The sequence below is a fragment of the Equus caballus genome, chromosome 27 (genome assembly GCF_041296265.1).
Source record: "Equus caballus isolate H_3958 breed thoroughbred chromosome 27, TB-T2T, whole genome shotgun sequence".
NCBI lineage: Eukaryota > Metazoa > Chordata > Mammalia > Perissodactyla > Equidae > Equus > Equus caballus.
This window is the reverse complement of record NC_091710.1, coordinates 56,147,823-56,161,011: the sequence shown is the minus strand read 5'-3', so window position 1 is coordinate 56,161,011 and position 13,189 is coordinate 56,147,823. Positions and strand designations below refer to the sequence as shown.

Below are 13,189 nucleotides of genomic sequence, written 5' to 3'. Positions count from 1 at the left end.
CTGGGATTTTGATAATAAACTAGAATGATTTTCTTGGCCTTTGGCATCTTTTCAATTAGATGTAATGGCACAAAACACATGGGCTTTTCCAACTGAGGTGATGAATCTCGTAATAAAAATTGGGGCAAATGAAGGATGCGGGAAAAGTCACAGAAGTCTAATATTCTCACCCAGTGAGAAAGGAGGATTTTTTTAAACCTCTTCAGACAAATGAAATTAAATGTTTTTATTTATTTATTTGGTTTTTGGTGAGGAAGATTGGCCCTGAGCTAACATCTGTGCCCATCTTCCTCTATTTTGTATGTGGGATGCTTGCCACAGCATGGCTTGATGAGCAGTGTTTAGGTCTGTGCCCGGGATCCGAACCTGCGAACCCTGGGCTGCCAAAGTGGAGCACGTGAACCCAACCACTTATGCCACTGGGCCGGCCCCTTACGTCTGTTTTTATAAAGAAGAGTTCACTGTGCTCAGTCCTTGGGAGATCATCGACGGGGCATTAAAGACCTTCCTTCGAGACTCCACTTTGCTGGTGGCCAGTGTCCCCACCCTGTGGTGTGAACAAGGGTGATCTGGGCGCTGTTGGGCGGATGCCTGACAAGTGGCTCAGGAGGATGTATAGGTCTTGGAAGATGCCTCCAGGCATTCCAGCAACAGAGATTAAGCGATTGAATGTGCACAGCCATTTCCCAAATAATTCATGCGATAAGCTCATTGTTGGAGTGTTTCAGAGGGTGGGATTGATCATTGTTAGCTGGTCATCAGTGGTTTAAACTCCGTAAAGCTGTCCTCCGATGGTGGTTGTAACTTGGCAGAACAAACCGCTGGAGAGGGATCCTTAGCAGCCCGTTTCGAGTTGCAGTTCAGTCTCCTGCCAGCCGTGTCGTCCAGGACAGACGCCTGAGCCTTGTTAACTGTCATGTTTCCTAATTTGTAAAGTATGGACGACAACACCCTTGAGAGCGTTTACGAGACCAGGCTTGTGCAAACACCCAGTGAGCCAATGAATCTCCAACCTCAGAGTCCAGGAGAACCACTTTGGGAACTTTGTACAAACGTGAATTCCTGTGTCTCAGCATGAGAGATTCCCATCTAATACGTCTGAGGTAGAGCCAGGACATCTTAACAAACACCACAGTAATTCGGAGGCTAATGGTCATGTTGCCCCACACGGTTAAAACCCCTCTCATGGGCTGACCTGGTGGCACGTGGTTAAGTTGTGTGCTCTGCTTTGGCAGACCTAGGGTTTGCTGGTTCAGATCCCGGACACAGACCTACACACCACTTATCAAGCCACACTGAGGCGGCGTCTCACGTAGACGAATTAGAATGACCTACAACTAGGATATCAGCATAGTGTTTTTTGGAGACACCCACGTTGTTGAGTGCATCAGTAGTTTGCTTTTTTGTAACTGAATTTTGAAAGGTTATTGCTTAAAATGGATACAGTGTTTAAAGTTTTGTGGCCGACAGGGTAACTGTGCGACTATAGGACACACTGGCTAGTTACGGTGGCATCCTCTGAGGGACTGGAGAGCAGAATTTCCCCGGCTGAATTGTTGTCAACTGATGATAAATGACAACATTGATGTCCATGTCCCCCTAGGATCTTGTGAGCTCTTTATACCAAGAATACCTAAATTCTCCCATAAGTTTGTCAGATTTTAGCTCCCAAAGGGTGTTAACTGTGCAACTGAGTAGATTTCCCTTTTCCCCGTACTGCAAAGTTCTCAGCCAACTTTGTGCCATTCACTAGGGGGCGGGCAGACCTCGTCGTTGGCCCTGACCGAATTCCCGGCCTTGCCTTGTCCCCTCACTGCTTCCTTTCTGCTGCCCTGTGTGTAACTCATGCTATTTTGTCATATTTTAGGTATTCTCAAAGGCACACGAAAACCACCCTGTAATAAAAAGGGGGCAGCTCACAAATAAACTCAATAACTAGAACCGAGTTGGGTTTCTCCCCCAAACACGCAGCAGCCGTGACATTTTGTGGCACGCCGTCTCCGTGAAGCACACCACCAGGCATTTAAAAATTATTTCAAAGCACTCCAGGATCGAATGCTTTCCTCTCGAAGTGAGCAGCTTTAAAACACTAGCTGTCACTGGCTGGACGTCCCCGTCAGATGCCACGTTAGGCTTCACACACGTCTCCTTCAAGCCTCTCAGACATTTTGTAGGGCAGGTACTCAAACGCAGCGAGATGAGGTAATTTCAGAGCCTCTGCCTTCTGCAAATCAGCAAAGGTGCCGTCTCCTCCGGGGGAGCTGAGCTCGGCCCCCACCCGCCCCTCGGAGGTGCCCTGGGCAAGGACACCCCGCATGTGCGTGCACAGCTTCCCTGGCTCAGGACGACGTTCCAGGGGGCGGTCGCCTCCAATCCGGGTGTGAGTGACTCCAGAGCTGCATGCAAACCCCGTGCACGCTGGACTTTGTCCCTTAGGGACCCAGGGGATAAGACTTGCCTTCCGAGTGCCTTGAAACCTTCTCCGAGTGTTGACCAACTGGTGCATTCACTCAACAAACATGACTGAGTATCTACCCAGGGCCGGGTGCTGCTCTGGGTGTTGGGGCTGCCCCCACGAGCACAGCCCACAGCCCTGCTAGAGCTGTTCCTCCTGGACAGAGAGGACACGCCACCGTCACCACAATGAGGCGAATGTGCACGCCTTCCCCGGGCGTGACCCCATGGCCGTCCACTGTCCACCCCTGTGGTCATGGGCTCCTTGCACATCCAGGAATCAGTCATCAAGCGTCCTTTACACTCAGCCAGGAGCAGTCGGCTGTGCCCAGGGCCAGCGAGCAAACTAGAAGTTTACCCACTGTGGTTGATGCTCACGGGCTGAGCAAGCTCGTCTGAGAGGCTGGACAGTACATGGGCGAACCTACTGCTGCTGACTGTGAATAGACGACTCAGTCCTCTCTGTGCCTCAGTTTCCCTGACTGCACCGTGGGGAAACTCACAGTAACCCTCCTCTAAACGTGGAGCAGAACAGTGCTCTCCAGGGTGTTACCTGTTATGATCACGGCCCTTTAACAAGCAGGAATTGTGCACTAACCACAAACGAAAGTGTCACTCTCCAGAAATCTCTGGATTTTCCAACTTCATTCACAGACTACAATGGTAAAGATGATAACCTTAAACAGAGTTCACAGTGAGTTCTCTCGTCTCACAACGAGTCAGAAGGGCCCAGGAGAACAGAAGGAATCATTGTTGAGCCGTCTGTTCTGTCCATGTGGTGAGGGTTGGGCTAGGACTGTTGGACCTGGTGGAATTTGTTGATCATTCAGTCATTTAGCAACCACTTCTGTATCTCCTGAGCACCAACCCTGAGCTCTGAGCTGCCCCAGCCACCCCTCCATTAACAGAGCAAAGTGCCCGCCAAGCAAGGGCCCCAGAGTTGGACAGGACCCAGGGCCATGAGTCTGGGCCTTTCTTCTTCTGACCCCTGCAGGAGCCCCTGGTCCTCATCTCCATGAGGACTCTATTCTTCCTGCTTTGAGCCCATCTGAGGCCCTTCCCTCCCCTGGGCAGCCCCTCTCCTGTAGCCTGATGATACTTCCTCCTCTTGGGGTGGCCAGCCTGTGCTCTCGGGATGCTGTCCGACCCCCGGCCACATCAGGCCTGGCTCCACAAACAGGGGACCATCATCCTCCTCCTTGGGGCTTTCAGCTCCCTAGCTAACACCTGGGAGAGTAGGTCTGCCACTTCCAGGCACTCATAATGATCATTGTTCCAGGAGGAGATGGAAGTATGAACAGAGTTGCCTAGCTTTAGAATTTAACTGGCACAAACTCCAAAGGCTGAACTAGCCTGGATTTAAAATCAGTGGAGAGGGTCCCACATGAATCTCACCCTCTGGCTTTTGTTATCACTCTGAGTGTGTGGCCTGAGGGACGACCCCATTCCTGGGATGTGCCTGTCACTCCTCCATTCAGACTCTCTAGCAGCTGTTAACACGCCCTGGGAGAGGCCCCTGCCTGCAGGGCTCCACGAGCTCCGTCACCCTCTGTGCTTGCTCCTCACGTCCGCCCGCTGCACTCTTGCCCAGGCCTCCGCTGTCTTCCTGTTCCTCCCATGGGCCCAGCTCGCGCCTGCCCCACAGCCTTTGCACTGGGGTCCTCTCTGCCTGGGCTCCTGGCCTCCCGTCACCCACGTCTTACCCAGAAGATGACCTCTGACACTAGCCTTCCACCTCTCCATCCTGGCCACTCTCAGTCACTCGGCCTGTTTTGTTTTTCTTGATGGCTCCTGTTCATCTCTCATTAGATCATGTCTTTGTTATTAATGTACCATTAGACCGTGTCTGTATTGTTATCGTCTGGTTCTATCAGGTCTTTGTTATTGACATCCATTTAGATCATGTCCTTACTGTTAACGTCCAGTATGTCAGGTCTTCGATCTTATTATCCAGTTATGTCGGGTCTTTATCATCAATGTCCAGCATGTCGTGTCTTTGTGGGTTTGCAGCTGTGGTCTGCCCTGCTCACTAAAACAACCTGCACGAAGATACGAGCCACGTCTGTTCTACTCCTGGGTCCCCAGATTCTCGGTCGGCGCCCGCAATGTGGCACTCAGCACGCGTTTGTGGAATTGCTGAAACCACAGATGAATGAATGAGGTGCTCTCAGGGGGGTGCGTTTATGAATTCCCCAGCGCTGGGCACGAGTTAGCAGAGAAGTACTTACCGAGGGAGACTCGTACGTGGTCCCTGCCCTGAGGGAGGTTACGAATATTGCTGCTCCAACAAGAGGGACATGTCACCTTCCGAGCCACTTGGTATTTATCTATAAAAACCCATTCCCAGAACGATCTTTTAAAAGGCACATGAGCATAGAGTGTGTTATTTTAGTAAACAGGCTCCCAATCATTTTGTAGGAGAAACTGCCACAAACCAAACCCTGTCAAGTAGATGCGCTCCTGTCTTTCACATTTTTTGTTCATTCTTTCTTTGCTCCCCATTTCTCCGTTTCCATATTCCTGTGCTTATTGTTCCACAGCATCCTGACCCGGAGCCGACCCCTCTGGTGAGCACAAAGGATGAACGCGCCCGCGTACACAGTCTAAGGAACGTCCTCGTGGTGCAGCGTCACGCGGCCGGCCAGGGATGAGCTGGTCTCAGGAGTGCATTTTCTAGACAAGCTTACTTCGTAGACAGCCATACATTTTAAAAAATCCCTTCTTTAAAAGGATTATTCCTCGTCAGTGTTTCCTACTCTCATTGGTTTTTATTTTGTGTAGATGTGATTACATTGTATAAACAGAGTTGTGTGAATGGAAACTTCCTAAAACATAATGCTGGGAAATATCAAGTTTTCTCTAAAAACTCAAATTCACAGTGCCTGACGGGTAAGTACTACTTTTTAAAGGTGAATGATGTATCGAGTCTGTGGAAAGAGAAATGGGCGTGAATTAGTTTAATCGGTACAACCGCACGGGAAGTCTGTTGTTTCTTATAAAGAGAACTTTTTTTTTTTTTAAAGATTGGCGCCTGAGCTAACAACGGTTGCCAATCTTTTTTTTTCTTTCCTGCTTTATCTCCCCAAATCGCCCCGGTACATAGTTGTATATCTTAGTTGCAGGTCCTTCTAGTTGTGGCATGTAGGACGCCGCCTCAACGTGGCCTGACGAGCAGTGCCATGTCCACGCCCAGGATCCAAATCGGCGAAACCCTGGGCCCGCCACAGCGGAGCGAGAACTTTACCCCTCAGCCAGGGTCCGGCCCCTAAAGGGAGCTTGTTAAAGAGGCGTAGCAACTGCCCGGGGGGTGTTAGCTGATGGCCGCAGAGCAGGACCCTGAGGAAGGGCGGGGGAGCTGGGCTCCCACTGAGGGGATGTTTCCTCAACAGATGAATCCTTTTATCATATTCAGGGATAGGAAATGAACATTGAAAAAATGAATGTGAACTTAAAATTCACCAGGAAACAGCATATGTTTCCTTACACTGAGATATGGCCTTAAAAAAAAGAAAACAGATAGAAGGAAAGGAAGCCAAAATTGGACCCTAAGCGAGACTGTTGAAACCTGAGTGACGATGACGAGGTGGAACCGATTCCGGACACACTCAAGAAATGGCAACAGAGAAGTGAGGTGCCCAAGTGAGACACAAGCAAGAAACACCACAGGTGCACAGGACGGCTGCATGGGTCGCACAGAACAGGACACACACTATGAAATGCATGGCACGGATAGTACGGCGTTCCCCCAAAAGCCTGTAAAATGAACGCAGGTTTTAGACTCAGAATTGGGCGGGTTAACGAAATTTACGTGAACTGTGAACTACCACAGACAGCGGGAGACTTCAGAATAGCTTGCAGCCTCGACGTCTGTGATGTCCCACTGGACTAAGTGTTTGGCAGGCATACGTGTAAAGAATTATCATGTAGATTCCAGACCAAGAATGCCATTTTCCTGAGAACAGGCATCCAGTCCTTAAACACGATCACCATCATTGATCACCTATAGTCTTAAAAGCGCGTCTAGAGGACATCCTGGGAACCCCTGTCCCGCCCCCCCCCCCGACAGCAGGGAAGGAGCTGAGCTCCCCTCCCATTTGTGCAGAGATGATGGGGACGTAAAGGGAGACGAAGGAGCAGGGACAGGAGAGCCAGAGGACCGTGAAACACTGCAGGGGGTGGGTCAGTGTGGATGCCCCGAGGCCGTGTGTCCGCTGCAAAGATTGGAGTTCAGACTCCACCATCCCACAGAGGGCGGGAGACAGAGGCCACGTCCTTCCTGATGGCTCTGTTTCAAAGGAATGGCTCTCAGGTCCTTGAGAAAGACATTCCTGGGGTGTGGGAGGTACACTGACATCTCAAAGGGACAGAGGGGGCATTGTGAGTCCTCTTTAGTAGATGTTCTAAGAAAGGTCAGGGGCCGACGGTCAGGTGTTGGCTGAACCAACAGTGAATTCTCCTGGCAGCGCCGAGCTTTCTCAGGCCGGCAGTTCAATGGGGTCTGGGGTTCTCCCGGGACACAGGCTCCTGGGGCAGTGGCCGGGCTACAGTTCGGTGGAAGTCCCAGAACCGGGTTTGGACAGAGTCCTCGAGTGCCGAGGGTCCTGCAGTTCTCGAGCAGACTGGGTAGCTCAACTGGGGGAGATGCTCAGAGACCAGTGAGATTAAACCTTAGTCCACTGGTTTTTCTGCAGATTTGACTTGAACCTTTCTCATGCCTTCTGAAAGCATTTTCTTCTGTTTCCGTGGTATCATTTGGACACCCTCTAAAATTCAAGTGGTAATGGTATAATTGGGCTTACATATACAATCAAAGAAAAAAATTTAATATATTAAAAATATGCATCACCTCCTTCACTGTGACTTCAGTGTCCTGTAGTTAGTTAACTATATTGCATACACCAAAACAGGCTGCTGTGTTTTCTCTCGGATGTTGGACATCCGGCCCCACTGGAATAATATATGAGAAACTTGATATAAAGTCTGCTAAATTAAAAATGCTGTTTCCTTCTGACGGCTTTCCTGGGAATCCCGAGGTCAAGAGTTAGGTTCTACTTCCAGATAAAGAGCCGCCCAACAGCTGTTGCTATTTGGAAAATGTTTACTCTTAAAAATGGGATGTGATTTCGTGATTCCAGGGGTAACTCGGTTTGCCTCACAGACCCATGCGGTCACCTCTGTGCTCCAGCATCAGCCTCCTCCACGTCTGTGGGACGACTAAGGTGGCATCACTCGGTGTCTTTTTAACCATTCCCCCCACCCAGCGGGAAGGAGCACTACAGAGTCATCTAGAAAGATGGTAAGAAATTGTAAAGTGTGGTTTTCACAAGGGCAGCAACGATCTGGAAACTCCTTTAGTGCAGGCCCACCAACAGGAATCAGTCTGCAGAGGTTCAGAGGGAGCTGGCAAAGTAACAGCAATGTTGGGGGGGGGGGGGGGGGGGTTGACACAAAGTAACAGCAATGTTCAGAGGGAGCTGACACAAAGTAACAATGTCTCCAACTTCCCCACTTTTTTCTTTCTGTACTTTTCTGCTCTGCTGTCTCCAGCTTCCTTTCCTTCCAAGGATTTTTATAAATGATACCACTGATTGCCAGGGCAGGATTCTGTACACAAGATGCTTTTATCCTTTCCATCTTGCTTGTCACAGATTACCCTCTGCAAATGCTGAGAAACAGAAAAACAGGAGGGATAGGCGTCTATTGTCTTTCTTTGTGTGTGTGTGAAAGTGACTGTGGGAATCTGGCCGCCTGCAGCAGACAAAGGCCCTTTCTCTCCGCTGGCCTCTGGTCTGAATTTCCTCTCTGTTTCCTCGGTTCCAGTGGGATGGCGTCCAGGGAACAAATGGGAAAACTCTTAGTGGCCTCTGCTGCTTGAAGAGGTCATTGCAGTGGAGAAAAGAACACTTATTTGTTAATTCCTTACACTTTTTGTTAACAATGACAGGGTTTTCTTTGATGTTGCTTACTGTATCTTTTCAGAAGAAGGTGAAGGTGGGAATCATTTGTGACTAGAGTCATGGAGGTCATTCTTTGACCTTTGGTCCTGAAGAATGGATGACCCTATGGCTATGTGTCTCTGTCTGTCTGTCTGTCTGTCTCTCTTTCTGTGTCTTTCTCTGTCTAGTTACTAATCATTTATTTGACACAATTCAAATGCCCCTCTGTTTGGGTTTAATGCACCAGAGTTCAAATTCTAGGAAAGGATGGATCATATAAAAGCGTCAGAAGTTGTTACTTCAACAAATATTGAGTTCCGACTGTGCGCTGGGGGAGCAGAGATGAATCGGATGCAGACCCACAGCCTAGCCGGGCGCAGAAGTGGGGATGACCCTGTGCGGCAAGCAGGCGGGGCGCAGAGCTGTGTCTGGGCCGCCGCATGACTGGGCGTGGTGAAGATCAGGCAAGGCTTCCTGGAGAATGCGGTACCAAGCCAGGTGGAGGATGGATGCAGGGACACCACACACACGCTTCGGGGGCTGCTGCCAGGGCCGGAGCCTGGCAGGTGTGGGGAGCGCACGGTTAAGGATGGCCGGCTGTGGGTCGGTGTGCTTCTGGGGAGAGTGTGAGGGGTGAATGGGACGAGAAGGTGGAGACAGTGGGGTTACCAAGGGCCAGCTCTGAAGCAGCATCAGCCTTTAGGAAGGTGACTCACTTCACAAGCTGGGGGGTGGGGGGAGGGGATGGAGCTGGGCGGCTGCGCTCCGTGCCCTCAGGAGCCAGGAGAACATCACTATCACAGGGGTCCCCAGGCTTGGACCGAACACACCCTAGGGCGGGTCTGGCGCCTGATTCTTACCTACTTGACACCTGTTTGGAGGAGTTCTTTCCTAGAAGTTGTGTTGACACTGGGGCGAGGCCACAGCGGGAGGAAGTGTGGGTGTGAGGCTGTGTGCGCAGGCTCCTGTGGGTCTAGGAAAGGGCTGTCCTTGGAGCCGAAGCCCCCAGAGACAAGGGCTGGTGGGGTTTCAGGTGCAGAGGCCCAGAAGAGGAGAGGTCCCCTGGAAGACGAGGGAAGTGGTGAGCTCCATGTTCTGGAGAAGAAGCAAACTTTCAGTTACTGTGATCGTGTGAGAGACAAGAGTCAGGGACCAGAGACCTTCCCCACTGCTCCAACATCCTCTCCCTCCATTTCCCCATCAAACCCTGGACGCAGAAGAGCCTGTGTGTCCATCCACAAGGTGGCAGAGCAGTGGAAGCTGGGAGACTACATGCCACTGAGGCTCCTCTGAGATGCTGAGTCTGGGATCGCCCTTTGGGTCATTGCTTCCTATTTCTTCCAGCTCTTTGTCAGGAACCCCAAACCCACTACATTCCAGCTTCACTGGGACCCCCAATCCATCAATGCCATCATTTCTCCTTTTCCACCGGCCTCTCCAGGCTTCACCTGTGTTCACATCAGCACGGGGTGTGGTCTACCAGCACAATTTCCACCTTCCTCGCGTGCCCCACTGCCTCGCTTCTCTTTTCTCCAATCTCCTTTGGTAAAGTCCACAAATCCAACATCACCTCTTCTCTGTCTACCACCAGGAGGCTGAACGTTCCTGGAGAACACGGCCCCACAGAACTGCTTTTAAATTCATTATTTCAAGGTCAAGAAGGTGCCGCCTTTTGCTTTTCCTCCCTGGTCTGTGCTGGGTCTTAATTTATAAAGGTGACTGAGCCACGCCATGGGGAGGTGAAGGCCACTGAAAGAAGAGTTCATGTTACTCAGAGTTCCTCTAGAAACAAAAGGCACCAACGCCAGGCGGGGCCACATGGGGAGCACTGGGGTCGGGAGGCAGCAGACAGGCACGTGGGGAAGAACTGGGCCACGGCCTTTCCTGGGTTCCCACGGGAAGGCAGGCAGGGCAGGGGAGCACTCAGACTGGCTGGATGGCATCGTTTCCTTGGGTTTTGGGCTGTAGGCAGAGGACTCTCGCTGCTGGGTGCAGGGCAGGTGGAGGGGCCAGCTCTGGTGGCTGGCACCACATGGAGGACAGGCCCCCTGCTGGGCCCTTTGCTGACTCTGAGGATTGACTAACTGGGAGGGAAAGTCTCTCCCAGCCAGGAAGGTTTCTAAGATGTCAAAATAGCATAATATACAGAAAAAAATTAAAACCACAATGAATACACTCAGAGAACAGCGAGTTACATCTTCTCTTTTCTCAGCTTTGACTTACCAGCCACCACCTCTGTGTCCTGCTGTCTGTCGTGGAGAAAGCAGGGGTGCTTTATCTTCCTGAGACCAAACCCGCGCATCCCCACAGAGGCCTCCACCTCCTTGTCTCTCTTTCCCTCTGAGGACACCTCACTCCTCCTTTGCCCCACGTTTTGCTCTCGTTGGACCCTAGTCCCCATCCCAAAGCGTCCTCTCCGAGGGGCCCCTCCTCGCTGATTTCAACCACGGCACCTTTCGATTCTCCTTCCTAGCATTTGTCACAACTTGTCATTGTCCTGTTTAATTATTTATAAGCAAAACCAGTGATTAGAAACTCTTATTTGTTAATCAAACTGATCAGTATTCAATTGAGCACATCTTAATCCATCAATTTATTATTGACTTTATTTTCAGCCCATCCTACTAAACTGGAAGCTCCTTGAGATCACAAACCACTTCGGTGGTTTTCATTTTTGACTCCCAGGGCTTTTCACGTGGCTGGTGGCTCAGCTACGATGTGGGTTTAGCTGCGGATAACAGACACTGATCAACCGCGGCTTCAGCAGTTTAGAAGTTGGTGTCCCTCTCATGTGGTGGAGCAGACACAGCTTCGCATTCTGAGCCACAGGGTGGAGGAGGGAAGGAGGGCAGACGTCCTCCCTTTAAGGACACATGATCTGGCCCCACATGTCGTGCGTGCGATGACATTGCTGTCTCAGGCTGCACCTGCTGAAGGGCAGTGGCCGGCCCTTTGCTCAGCATCCCATGGAAGATGGAGAAATGATGGCAGGCAAGGCTCTGAGGCTCTGCTGTGGAAGTCACCATGCGTCCTGCATGAACAAATGAGGGGGACGCGCACAGGGTTGTTGGACAGACTTGAACGCCGCTGTTGTGACCGCATGCAGTGGCACTGACCGAGGCAAACAGCGTCGGCCATGTGTTTCAGCACTTTCTGCCCTTCCACACCCATCCACCCTCCTTCCTCCCCGTTCCTGAGATGTTTGGCATCACAAGTCCGGCATTCTTTCCATTATTCATTATTTCTAGCTGGAAAAGATGGAGGCTGTCTTAGTCAGGGTTTTCCAGAGAAACAGAGCCAATAGGAGACATATTTATTTCTAGAAAGACATTCATTATAAAGTATTTGCTCACACGATTGTGGGGGCTGAGGGGCCCATGATGTGCCTTCTGCCAGCTGCAGACCCAGGAAGGCGGTGGTGTAGATGCCGGGCAGTCTGAAGGCTGAGAACGGGAGGGCGAGGCCAGAAGACCGATGTCCCAGCTCACGCAGGGAGAGGAGTGGATCCTCCCATCCTCTGCCTTTCTGTTCCATTCCGGCCTCGGTGGATTGGGCGATGCTGCCACACTGGGGAGGGAGGTCTTCACTCAGCCTACTGATTCACACAGTGATCTCTTCCAGAAACAGCCTCACAGACACACCCAGACATGCTGTGCTGCCAGCTCTCTGGACGTCCCATGGCCCGTCAAGTGGACATATAAAGTCAACCATCACAGAGGCAGGTATATTGAACAGGACCACAGCAGCCACTGAGCGGTGGTGAGTGAACCTAGGCAGGGAAAGCCCAGTGGATGGTGCCAACGTTGAGAGCCAGCCATCCTGCCCAGCCATGGGCTTCCTCCTGCCGGCTACTGCTCTGTTCTAAAAAATAATTTCCTTTTTTTTTTTTTGGTGAGGAAGAGTGTCCCTGAGCCAACATTTGTGCCAGTCTTCCTCTTTTTTGCTTGAGGAAGATTGTCCCTGAGCTAACATCTGTGCCAGTCTTCCTCTATTTTGCATGTGGGATGCCACCACAGCGTGACTTGATGAGCAGTGTGTAGGTCCGTGCCCAGGATCCGGGCCGGGAACCCTAGGCACCCAAATGAAGTGCACGAACTTAACCACTACACCACCAGGCCACCCCACATATCTTTTTCCTTTTGAATTCCACATGAAGTCTCCATATAAATCTGCACATCCTTGGTAACTCCCCTAATTCTAAGTGGGCACGAGAGGAGTTTTGTTTCCTCCTGTTTTGGTCACAGTTCAAATGACCCGAGTCTGTTCCCACTCCGTGCATTTCTGGGTCTGGGTTCTCACCATAGGAGCAGCAGGGAGGATGAAGCGCTCAGGAACGCTCTGCTGGCTCTGAAATGACATGATCCCTGTCCTCTCCAACATCTGCCTGGAGCCCTGGAAACCGCCCATCAAAGCCTGGGCCGTGCAGAGCGCCAGCCAATACCACCACCTGCTGGGGACACAGAACATTGCACCTTCCGGGCAAACGTGAAGAAAATATGCAGGACGTTGAATTAGGGAAATATTGAAGTATTTTAAATGACATTACATCTACTATAAAATAAATCAGGCACGTAAGGTATTTTCAAAGCCCTTTTATGTACATTTAGCATTATCTCAAGAGCATCCACAAAATAAATGCTTGTTAATTAGAGAACTGAAAAGCATTTTTATTTTCAGATGTAATGGGTGCCATATGGTGAGCTGAATCCTGCCATGACACGTATCTGTGTTAACAAGATAACACACTCTGGGGCCCTGTCATGGGTGCCACTGTGATGTGTTGAAAGTCACTAAAACAG

General features: G+C 50.8%; 2 long non-coding RNA genes across 2 annotated transcripts in view; one reads left to right on the top strand and one right to left on the bottom strand.

Moving 5' to 3' along the window:
- LOC102150713 (uncharacterized) overlaps window positions 1–5,199 on the top strand; it is a 45,838-nt gene extending 40,639 nt beyond the window's left edge. Inside the window, exon 2 of the long non-coding RNA XR_011433148.1 lies at window positions 4,995–5,199. This is a non-coding gene — a long non-coding RNA (uncharacterized lncRNA). The remainder of the gene's footprint in view (window positions 1–4,994) is intronic.
- Window positions 5,200–10,964: 5,765 nt separating this feature from the next.
- Window positions 10,965–12,862, bottom strand: LOC138921014 (uncharacterized). Its single transcript, XR_011433146.1, has 3 exons — window positions 12,690–12,862; window positions 11,744–11,957; window positions 10,965–11,421 (listed from the first exon to the last, which is right to left on the bottom strand). It is a non-coding gene; the product is annotated as an uncharacterized lncRNA (long non-coding RNA).
- Between the last annotated feature and the right edge of the window lie 327 nt (window positions 12,863–13,189).